Below are 12,164 nucleotides of genomic sequence, written 5' to 3'. Positions count from 1 at the left end.
TCCTTCTCTACTTCACAAATAAGACAGCTATTGCAGTTATCTTGTTTTATTATTATTATTTTCTGCCTACCTTCATGGTGGATTTTAAGTGGTAGGGTGGTTAAATGCATCATAGAGGATTGCATCTGGATCTTATCAGTAGATGTGTCATCTGGAGATAATACTGATTTATTCCCCTTAGGAACTGAGTGTGTATTTGGTGGCATATGGAATTATTATAGCTTATTAGGTGGAGACATATAATAATTTCTCATAATGTGAATGCTGAGCAGCTAGGGTTGGAATATAGCAGTGGCTTCGAAAGTATCTTATAAGCACTCTACCTTTGTGGAGCCATCCCTTCCCCATTCATGTGATTCCAGTGCGGCTGTCAATCATACAGTACATCTTTACCCCTATCTATTTGTCCCAGCCTTAGAGGTAAACACGTGACACATCTCTAGACACAGATAAATCTCCATTTATCTTAAGTAGAGCAATTGGACCTATGTGGGCCTATGACCAAAAGAAGATCAGGTTCCTCCAGTTATGAGGTTGTTGAGTAGTTTGTTGTTATACGTAAATTAGTTGGATCATGGATAGGATACCTTTGGGAATATAGGAAGAAAGACTTACATATGTGTTGAGAAATTAAGAGTATGTGGTAGATCTTTGTTTGCCATACTAATAATAATCCTCCTTCTTCTGCCCAAGCATCATGAGGATGAGGTGGCCACCATTCTTAACTTGTATCAATTTATCCTCAATCCTAACAAGGTCAGAAGATGATTACTAAGCCAAATTGGATGGACTACACTTTCTCCCCTATGTAGAAATGGAATTGAGAGTCAGCTGGTTAGTCCTGCATGTGTCTGTCCTTCAACATGTAAATTCGGGGGCTACGGCAATGCCATTCCACCTTACAGATGAAAAGCAGAGATTTCTGCTTCCAGCCATTATGCAGAGACCAAAAAAAAAAAAAAAAAAAAAAAAAAAAAAAGATGCAGGTATGTAGAAATAAAAAGAGAGATGCTTAAATAGAGTTTTAATGGTTCTCCTGGTTCTAATCCCATTGTCTTCTGAGTCCTAATACCATTCCAGCCCTTATGTCACTCCACTGTCGCTGTAAATTCAATTAAGCTTCATCGTATGCTTGCATTACTCCTAATTGGGTTCTGTTTACTTGCAACTAGATGTTTCAAAACAAAGCAGCTATGTAGTCAAAATAATAATTATGATGGCAATAATAACAACAATAATGTTAGTTTATATTAAGCATTTTTCACAGCTATACATGAATTATGTAATGTTCACTATAACCTCGTGAGATAGGTGCTATTTTTATCCCCAACTCAATATATTAACATATATTGTTACATGTTTAGGTGAAAAAAAATCATTCAAGCAAGTTATTACTATGAATTAAAGAATCAATAGATACTGAGTTCCTTTAAGTAAACTGTGATATTATAATAAACTTCCAACCAAGAAGATGAGAGATAAATATTCTCAGGAAGGCTGCAAGTTCTCTTCTTGAAATTGGTTATTCACTAGCATGTCATGATCATTACAGGGAGGTAAATACCAGCCATCCAGTGACATTATTAGATGCTCTGACAGATAATACTATTTGATCAAAAAAAATCACCCAAAACAAAAACAAAACAGCATCCCACTGACACTGAGCCTTTTTTAAGTTCTCAGAGAAAATCTGAATATTAGATAATATCCTCTGTCTTCAGCATCCAGTTACCACTTTTGTTTTCCCTTGATATTTTTCTTAGCCAAAGCTCTGACTTTAAACAAATACTTACATGACTCAGATAATTTGATGTAACATGAAAGAATAACTTTGCCCCTAGCTGATCAGAGCTCATGCACTGCCTGAATAAAATGTCTGGAAAAAAAATTAACCACAGAGAATTTAATGTATGATAAGACCTACCATAATATCATTCAATATAAAGACAGAGTTAGAATTTAATATATAATCCTGTCTTCTACCACACTTTGTACGCTCTTAGGTAGTACTCAGTAGATATTTTTGAGAAAATCAGTGTAAAGTGGATCCAATTTTGAACTGCATCCAGGGATGACTTGTATATGATCAAGAAGGCTTTCATTTCAGCAATTCATGACCAACATAATTTTTTTGTTTTTATTGTTTCACAGATTGTGGAAATGCATTTTCACTGAATTGCCATTTGTTTGCATGTTTGTTGCCTATATTAGAGTCGTTTTCTTAATATCAGAGGCTGTGCCATCCTTATAAATCTTTCTTTCTTCAGTGCCTAGTATTTTGTTAGCATTTAATTAAAACAGGGAAAGTGAACTAATATTATATCAACATAGAAATGTCTTAAGTTTCCAGCGTATTCACATACCTAAGACAGTTCATTTTTTACGGAATTAATGAGAAGTTTGACATCTATGACTTCTACATCACTCTGTAATTACTTGCATATTGATATGGTTTGGGTCTGTGCTCCCACCCAAATCTCATGTTCAATTGTAATTCCATTGTCGGAGATGGGCCTGGTGCGGGGGATTGGATCATGGGGGCCATTCCTAATGGTTTAGAAACCACCCATCTAGTGCTGCTCTTGTGATAGAGTTCTCATGAGATCTAGTTGTTTAAAAGCATGTAGCACCTCTCTGCTCTCTCTCCTCCCCCTGCTTCTGCCATGTGAAGTGCCAGCTTCTCCTTTGCCTTCTGCCATGATTGAAGCTGAGCACATGTTGCCATGCTTCCTGTATAGCCTACAGAACTCTTAACCAATTAAACCTCTTTCCTTTTTTTTCTGAGACGAAATTTTGCTCTTGTTGCCCAGGCTAGAGTGCAATGGCGTGATCTTGGCTCACTGCAACCTCCGCCTCCCGAGTTGAAGTGATTCTTCTGCCTCAGCATCCCGAGTAGCTGGGATTACAGGCATGTGCCACCATGCCCAACAAATTTTGTATTTTTAGTAGAGATGGGGTTTCACCATGTTGGTCAGGCTGGTCTTGAACTCCTGACCTCAGGTGATTCGCCCACCACGGCCTCCCAAAGTGCTGGATTACAGGCGTAAGCCACCGCGCTTGGCCCTAAACCTCTTTTTAAATAAATTCCCAGTCTCAGGTATTTCTTTATAGCAGTGCAAGAATGGACCAATACAAATATTCTAGGCACCTGGTTTGCTCTCTTAATTCTTGGTGACTGCAATATCCACATAGATCATTTTTCCAATACTGTGGCCACTAGGTTTTTTACCTCTTCTCCAATAATTTTAGCCTCCAACCTGCCTCAGGTAACCACTCTATGGTGGTACCCTGGACTTTGCCATTACCAATAGCAATGCCCTCTCTGTAATATTAATTTTTAATACCACACACTCTGACCACCACTTTTACTCTTCTCAGTTTGTTCCCAGTAGATATCTGACATCTAAAAACCTCAACCCCACTGGACCTCCAATTCATTCACTCTAATGCCTTTTTACTCCTTTTTGCCTCTCTCATTCCTAACTTCTCTCCTACCTGGCTTAGATACCATGGCTCATCATTATAGTCATTTCCTTATATATATTAGCAACTCCCTCCTTTTTCTTTGCCTCCATTGTATTCTCATGGCCAAGTTTCCAAGCCTGGGTAAATATAACCCTCCACCTCTTCTGCACCTGTACCCAAGGGGAGAATATAGCTGGCAAAAAAACCCATCACAGTGCTGACTGGTCCCAGCTTACATTTACGATTACTAACTTTCAACCCCCCTACTAATTTTATCTTGTTCAATTCACTCTTCACACTGTTTTCTCTATTTCCCATCTTCTTTTCTATCCCCAAGCCTCTAACATTTCCTCCATCCTCCCACTCTCAACTGATGACTTTGTCTATTATTTTACTGAAAAATTGAAGAAATTAAGAGAAAATGTCCCAACATTCCAACAACAAAATATAAATTCCGAAACAAAAATGTGTGCTCTAACCTTTGGTTGAACTATTTTTACTCATGCAAAAGGCCAGCCTCTTCATGTGTGCACTGGATTCTGTCCCTTGTCACCTACTCAAAGATAGGACATGGATTTTTCTCCCTCCTGTTTTTTGCTTTCTACTGGTCTTTTCTACTAAATCTGTCCTGCAAACATAAAAACATGTTATGGTATTTCCCATCTAAAATAAAGTGATAAAAAGCTAACTCCTCATTTCTCTGCTCCTCTTTACAACAAAGGCTCTAAAAAGAGTTGTCTGTCCCAAGAATCTCTAATGTCTATCTCCTCATTCTTTCTTGAATCCACTCCAGTAAGGTCCTTTTCATAACTATTCTATTTAAACAGCACTTGACAAGGCTATCCTTGTCATTCACATTGCCAAATTCAATCCTGAATTTTTTATTTTATTTTACCTGGACCTAAAAGCAGGATTTATCACAAATGATCACTCCATTCTTCTTGAAACAAGTCTTTTGCTGCTGAGAGAACTCACTGGCTGCTGCTTCTCAGTTTTCTTTGCTGATTCCTTATTTTCTGAATTTGCAAACTTCAGAGTGCCCATCAACTCAGTCTTTTGATGTCTTCTTTATCTATACATGTTTCCTAGCTAATATCTGATAAGTCCATAATTATATATCTGCAGCCCAGTTCTCTCCCTCAAAATGCAGAATCATTTATCAAATGCCCCCACCATATTTCAGTATGGAAATATAACAGCATCTAAAATTAGCATACTCGAAATAGTCTTGATTAGGTCTGACCCTCAAAAATTAAAAAAAGCAGACAAAAAACATGGCTTCACCACCTGCAATTTTTCCCAACTTAGTAAACAGTAACTTCATTCTAGCTAAAAATAGGGATGTATGCTTCATTTCTATCTCAATAATTAGTATGCATTCAATCCACCAGCCAGGTCTGTTGTATTGTTCTTTAAAGTATACTCTAAATCTCACCATCTATTATTATTCCACTACCTCTTAATCTTGGTTGCTTCTCACTTGAACTGTTGTATAAGCCTCCTAACTGTCAATCTGCTTTCACCTTTGCTCCTATATTCATTAAGCTTTTGCTCCACCATATTTAAAAAGAATACACAGTAGTGGCATGAAGAACATGGAAATTTCCAGGAAATTCTATAATCAGCAGGGACCTAGGCTCCTTCTGTATCACTGGTTCATCATACTAAGAGAATTGTTTCACAATCTAAGATGTCTGCTCTAGCCCAGGCACCCATTCTGTCAAGCAAGAGAGGAGAATGCAAAAACAAGGCTGCTCCCAACCTTTAAGGAGTCTTCCTGAATGTCTACATTTGACTAACAAGTAGCCACTACTGTAGACAATATCTATAATTCTTACATTTTTTTTTCAAAGAAATATCTAATTCTACATATTTCTTGTTTCTAGCATTAGCTCAAGATGATTTAAGAACTGACTTCATTTTCATTCATTGCTACTTTCCCCTCGTCAAACAGTAACATTATAAATGTATCAGATCCACAATCACATTATCAGGCACACATTCTAACCACTTATTTAAGTAATCTACCATTAAAGGACAATTGCGTCATATTCATTTGTCCCTGAGAGAAACAATGCTTCAGTGAATAACCTTGAATGTTAGAAATTCCATTTATGTGTGAGTCCTGAACACAAAACCCAAAGAGTAAATAATAAGTATTAGAGAGGATGTGTAGAAACTGGAAACATTGGGCATTGCTAGTGGAAATGTAAGATGTACAGCTGCTGTGGAAAACAGGACGGCAGTTCCTCAAAAAATTAAACATACAACCAACGATATTATGATCCAACAATTCAATTTTTAAGTATATACACAAAGGAATTAAAAGCAAGGACTCAAACAGATATTTATATGTTGATGTTCATAGCAGCATTATTCACAATAGCCAAATTGAAACAATTGAAATGTCTATTACAGATGAATGGATAAACAAAAGATGGTGTTTGCAAACAGTACATAAGATGGTGTTTGCAAACAGTAGAATATCATCATCTAGTACTTTTATCATTTCATTTTATAATTTTTAATATTGGATCCATTGGTCAATTGCAGAAACCAGGTAAATTTTAAATAAAAAAAATTTATATAAAGACATTTATCGGGGATCTGGCAAGATGGCCGAATAGGAACAGCGCCTGTCTGTAGCTCCCAGTGAGACCACCACAGAAGGTGGGTGATTTCTGCATTTCCAACTGAGTGGTACCCGGAACCCCAGCAAGACAGAACCGTTCACTCCCATGGAAAGGGGGTTGAAGCCAGGGAGCCAAGTGGTCTCGCTCAGTGTGTCCCACTCAGTGTGTCCCACTCCCATGGAGCCCAGCAAGCTAAGCACCACTAGATTGAAATTCTCACTGCCAGCACAGCAGTCTGAAGTCAACCTGAGATGACCCATCTTGGTGGTGGGGAGGGGCGTCTGCCATTACTGAGGCTTGAGTAGGCAGTTTCCCCTGACAGTGCTAAGGAGGCCGGGAAGTTCAGACTGGGTGGAACTCACCACAGTGCAGCAAAGTGGCTGTGGCCAGACTGCCTCTCTAGATTCCTCCTTGCTAGGCAGGGCATGTCTGAAAGAAAGGCAGCAGCCCCAGGCAGGGGCTTCAAGATAAAACTCCTATCTCCCTAGGACAGACCACCTGGAGGAAGGGGAGGCTGTGGGCTCAGCTTCAGCGGAATTAAACCTTCCAGCCTGCCAGCTCTGAAGAGAGCAGCAGATTCTGACAAGGAGGATTCTCCCAGCTCAGCGCTGGAGCTCTGCTAAGGGACAGACTGCCTCTTCAGGGTGGGTCCTTGAACCCCGTGGCTCCTAACGGGAGAGACCTCTCCGCAGGGGTTGACACACCCCTCATACAGGAGAGCTCCAGCTGGCCTCAGGCCACTGCCCTTCTGGGACAAAGCTTCCAGAGGAAGGACCAGGCAGCAGTCTTTCCTGTTTTGCAGCCTCCACTGGTGATACCCAGGCAAACAGGGTCTGGAGTGGACCTACAGCAAACTCCAGCAGACCTGCAGCAGAGGGACCTGACTGTTAGAAGAAAAAATAACAAACAAAGGAATAGCATCAACATCAACAAAAAGGACCCCCACACAAAAACCCCCATCCAAAGGTCATCAGCCTCAAAGATCGAACGTAGATAAAACCATGAAGATGAGGAAAAACCAGTGCAAACTTGCTGAAAATCCCAAAAACCAGAACACCTATTCTCCTCCAAATGATCGCAACTCCTCTCCAGCAAGGGCTCAAAACTGGACGGAGAATGAGTTTGATGAATTGACGGAAGTAGGCTTCAGAAGAGGGGTAATAACATACTCCTCCAAGCTAAAGGAGCATATTCTAAACCAATGCAAGAAAGCTAAGAACCTTCATAAAAGGTTACAGGAACTGCTAACTAGAAAAACCAGTTTAGAGAAGAATATGAATGACCTGATGGAGCTGAAAAACACAGCACGAGAACTTCATGAAATATACACAAGTATCAATAGCCAAATTGGTCAAGTGGAAGAAAGTGTATCAGAGATTGAAGATCAACTTACTGAAATAAGGTGTGAAGACAAGACTAGAGAAAAAAGAATAAAAAGGAGCAAATAAAGCTTCCAAGAAATATGAGACTATGTGAAAAGACCAAATCTATCATTGATTGGTATACCTGAAAATGACAGGGAGAATTTGATCAAGTTGGAAAACACACTTCAGGATATTATCCAGGAAAACTTCCCCAACCTAGCAAGACAGGCCAACATTCAAATTCAGGAAATACAGACTAATATACTCCTTGAGAAGAGCAACCCTAAGATACATAATCATCAGATTCTCCAAGGTTGAAATGAAGGAAAAAATGTTAAGGGCAGCCAGAGAGAAAGGTCATATTACCTACAAAGAGAAGCCCATCAGACTAACAGTGGCTCTCTCTGCAGAAACCCTCCAAGCCAGAAGAGAGTGGGGGCCAATATTCAACATTCTTAAAGAAAAGAATTTGCAACCCAGAATTTCGTATCCGGTCAGACTAAGCTTCATAAGTGAAGGAGAAATAAAATCCTTTCCAGACAAGCAAATGCTGAGTGATTTTGTCACCACCAGTCATGCCTTACAAAAGCTCCTAAAGGAAGCACTAAATATGGAAAAAAACAAAACAACAACAACAAAAAAACGGCACCAGCCACTGCAAAAACACACCAAAGTGTAAAGACTAATGATACTATGAAGAAACTGCATCAACTAATGTGCAAAATAACCAGCTAGAATTATGATGACAGGATCAAATTCACACATAACAATATTAACCTTAAATGAGCTAAATGTCCGAATTTAAAGACACTGGCAAATTGGAAAAAGAGTCAAGACCTATTGGTGTGCTACATTCAAGAAACCCATCTCATGTGCAAAGATACACATAGGCTCAAAACAAAGGGATGGAGGAATATTTATCAAGCAAATTAAAAGCAAAAAAAAAAAAAAAAAAAAAATGCAGGGGTTGCAATTTTAGTCTCTGATAAAAAAGATTTTAAACCAACAAAGATTAAAAAAAAAAAAAAAAAAAACAGAAGAGCATTACATAATGGTAAAGGGATCAATGCAACAAGAAGAGCTAATTATCCTAAATATATATGCACCCAATAGAGGAGCACCCAGATTCATAAAAAAAAGTTATTAGAGACCTACAAAGAGACTTAGGCTCCCAAACAATAGAAATGGGCGACTTTGACAACCCACTGTCAAAATTAGACAGATCAACGAGACAGAAAATTAACAAGGATATACAAGACTTGAACTCAGCTCTGGGCTAAGTGGACCTAATAGACATCTACAGAGCTGTCCACCCCAAATCAACAGAATATACATTCTTCTCACTGCCACATGGCACTTATTCTAAAATCAACCACACAATTGGAAGTAAAACACTCCTCAGCAAATGCAAAAGAATGGCAATCATAACAAACGGTCTCTCAGAACACAGTGCAATCAAATTAGAATTCAGGATTAAGAAATTCACTCAAAACTGCACAACTACATGGAAATTGAACAACCTGCTCCTGAATGACTACTGAGTAAATAATGAAATTATGGCAGAAATAAATAAGTTATTTGAAACCAATGAGAAAAACAAGACAACATACCAGAATCTCTGGGACATAGCTAAAGCAGTGCTAAGAGGGAAATTTATAGCACTGAATGCCCACATCAGAAAGAGGGAAAGATCTAAAATCAACACTCTAATATCACAATTAAAATAACTAGAGAAGCAAGAGCAAACACATTCAAAAGCTAGCAGAAGAAAAGAAATAGCTAAGATCAGAACAGAACTGAAAGAGATAGAGACACACAAAACCCTTCAAAAACTCAGTGAATCCAGGAGCTGATTATTTTGAAAAGATTAACAAAATAGATAGACCACTAGTCAAACTAATAAGGAAGAAAAGAGAGAAGAATCAAATAGACAAAATAAAAAACGATAAAGGGGATAGCACCACTGATCCCACGGAAATACAAACTACCATCAGAGAATACTATAAACACCTCTACGCAAATAAACTAGAAAATCTAGAAGAAATAGATGAATTCCTGGACACATACACCTTCCCAAGAATAACCAGGAAGAAGTTGAATCCCTGAAAAGACCAATAACAAGTTTTGAAATTGAGGCAGCAATTAATAGCCTACCAACCAAAAAGTCCAGGACCAGACGGATTCACAGCCGAATTCTGCCAGAGGTACAAAGAGGAGCTGGCACCATTCTTTCTGAAACTATTCCAAAAAATAGAAAAAGAGGGACTCCTGCCTAGCTCATGTTATGAGGCTAACATCATCCTGATACCAAAACCTGGCAGAGACACAACAACAACAAAAAATTCAGGCCATATCCCTGATGAACATTGATACAAAAATCCTCAATAAAATACTGGCAAACCGAATCCAGCAGCACATCGAAAAAGCTTATCCACCATGATCAAGTTGGCTTGGTTCAACATACACAAATCAATAAATGTAATCCATAACATAAATTGACCAATGACAAAAACCACATGATTATCTCAATAGATGCAGAAAAGGCCTTTGATAAAATTCAACACCCTTTCATGCTAAAAACTCTCAGTAAACTAGATATTAATGGAATGTATCTCAAAATAGTAAGAGCTATTTATGATGAACCCATAGCCAATATCATACTGAATGGGCAAAAGCTGGAAGCATTCCCTTTGAAAACCAGCAAAGACAAGGATACCTTCTCTCATCACTCCTATTCAACACAGTATTCAAAGTTCTGGCTAGGGCAATCAAGCAAGAGAAAGAAATAAAGGTATTCAGACAGGAAGAGGGGAAGTCAAATTGTCCCTCTTTGCAGATGGCATGATTGTATATTTAGGAAATCCCATCATCTCAGCCCCAAAAAATCATTAAGCTCATAAACAACTTCAGCAAAGTCTCAGGATACAAAATCAATGTGCAAAAATCACAAGCATTCCTATACACCAACAATAGACAAGCAGAGAGCCAAATCATGACTGAACTCCCATTCACAATTGTTACAAAGAGAATAAAATACCTAGGAATCCAACTTACAAGGGATATGAAGGACCTCTTCAAAAACTACAAACCACTGCTCAAAGAAATAAGGGAGGACACAAACAAATGGAAAAAAATTCCATGCCCATGGATAGGAAGAATCAGTATAGTGAAAATGGCCATCCTGCCTAAAGTAATTTATAGATTCAATGCTATTCCCATCAAGGTACCATTGACTTTCTTCACAGAACTAGGAAAAACTACTTTAAATTTCATATGAAACCAAAAAAGAGCCTGTATAAGCCAAGGCAATCCTAAGCAAAAAGAACGAAACTGGAGGCATCACACAAGCTGACTTCAAACTATGCTACAAGGCTGCACTAACCAAAATGGCATGGTGCAAGTACCAAAACAGATATATAGACCAATGGAACAGAATAGAGGCCTCAGAAATAACACCACACATCTACAACTATCTGATCTTTGACAAACCTGACAAAAACAAGCAATGGGGAAAAGATTCCCTATTTAATAAATGGTGTTGGGAAAACTGGCTAGCCATATGCAGAAAACTGAAACTGGACCCCTTCCTTACACCTTATACAAAAATTAACTCAAGATGGATTAAAAACTTACACATAAAACCTAAAACCATGAAAGCATTAGAAGAAAACCTGGGCGATACCATTCAGGACATAGGCATGAGCAAAGACTTCATGACTAAAACACCAAAAGCAATTGCAACAAAAGCCAAAATTAACAAATGGGATCTAACTAAATTAAAGAGCTTCTGCATAGCAAAAGAAACTATCATTAGAGTGAACAGGCAACCTACAGAATGAGAGAAAAATTTTGCAATCTCTCTATCTGACAAAGGGCTAATATCCACAATCTACTAGGAACGTAAACAAATTTACAAGGAAAAAAACAAACAAACCCATCAAAAAGTGGGCAAAGGATATGAACAGACACTTCTCAAAAGAAGACATTTATACGGCCAACAAACATATGAAAAAGCTCATCATCACTGGTCATTAGAAAAATGCAAATCAAAACTTCAATGAGATACCATTTCACGTCAGTTAGAATGGCGATCATTAAAAAGTCAGGAAACAACAGATGCTGCAAGGATGTGGAGAAATAGGAACAGTTATACACTGTTGGTGGGAGTGTAAACCAGTACAACCATTGTGGAAGACAGTGTGGTTATTCCTCAAGGATCTAGAACCAGAAATACCATTTAACCCAGCAATCCCATTACTGGGTATATACCCAGAGGATTACAAATCATTCTACTATAAAGACATATGCACACATGTTTATTGCAGCACTATTTACAATAGCAAAGACTTAGACCTAAACAAAATGCCCATCAATGATAGACTGGATAAAGAAACTGTGGCACATTTACACATCATGGTATACTATGCAGCCATATAAAAAAAAAAAAAAAATGAGTTCATGTCCTTTTCAGGGACATGGATGAAGCTGGAAACCATATTTCTCAGCAAACTAAAACAGGAACAGAAAACCAAACACCACATATTCTCACTCATAAACGGGAGTTGAACCATGAAAACACATGGACACAGGGAGGGTAGCATCACACACCAGGCCCCTTCAGGGGGGTTGGGGGGAAATGGAGGGAGATCATTAGGACAAATACCTAATGCATGTTGGGCTTAAAACCTAGATGGTAGGTTGA

Source organism: Macaca thibetana, chromosome 4 (assembly GCF_024542745.1).
Source record: "Macaca thibetana thibetana isolate TM-01 chromosome 4, ASM2454274v1, whole genome shotgun sequence".
NCBI classification, from domain to species: domain Eukaryota; kingdom Metazoa; phylum Chordata; class Mammalia; order Primates; family Cercopithecidae; genus Macaca; species Macaca thibetana.
The sequence above is the reverse complement of the archived record's forward strand: the minus strand, read 5'-3'. Positions refer to the sequence as shown.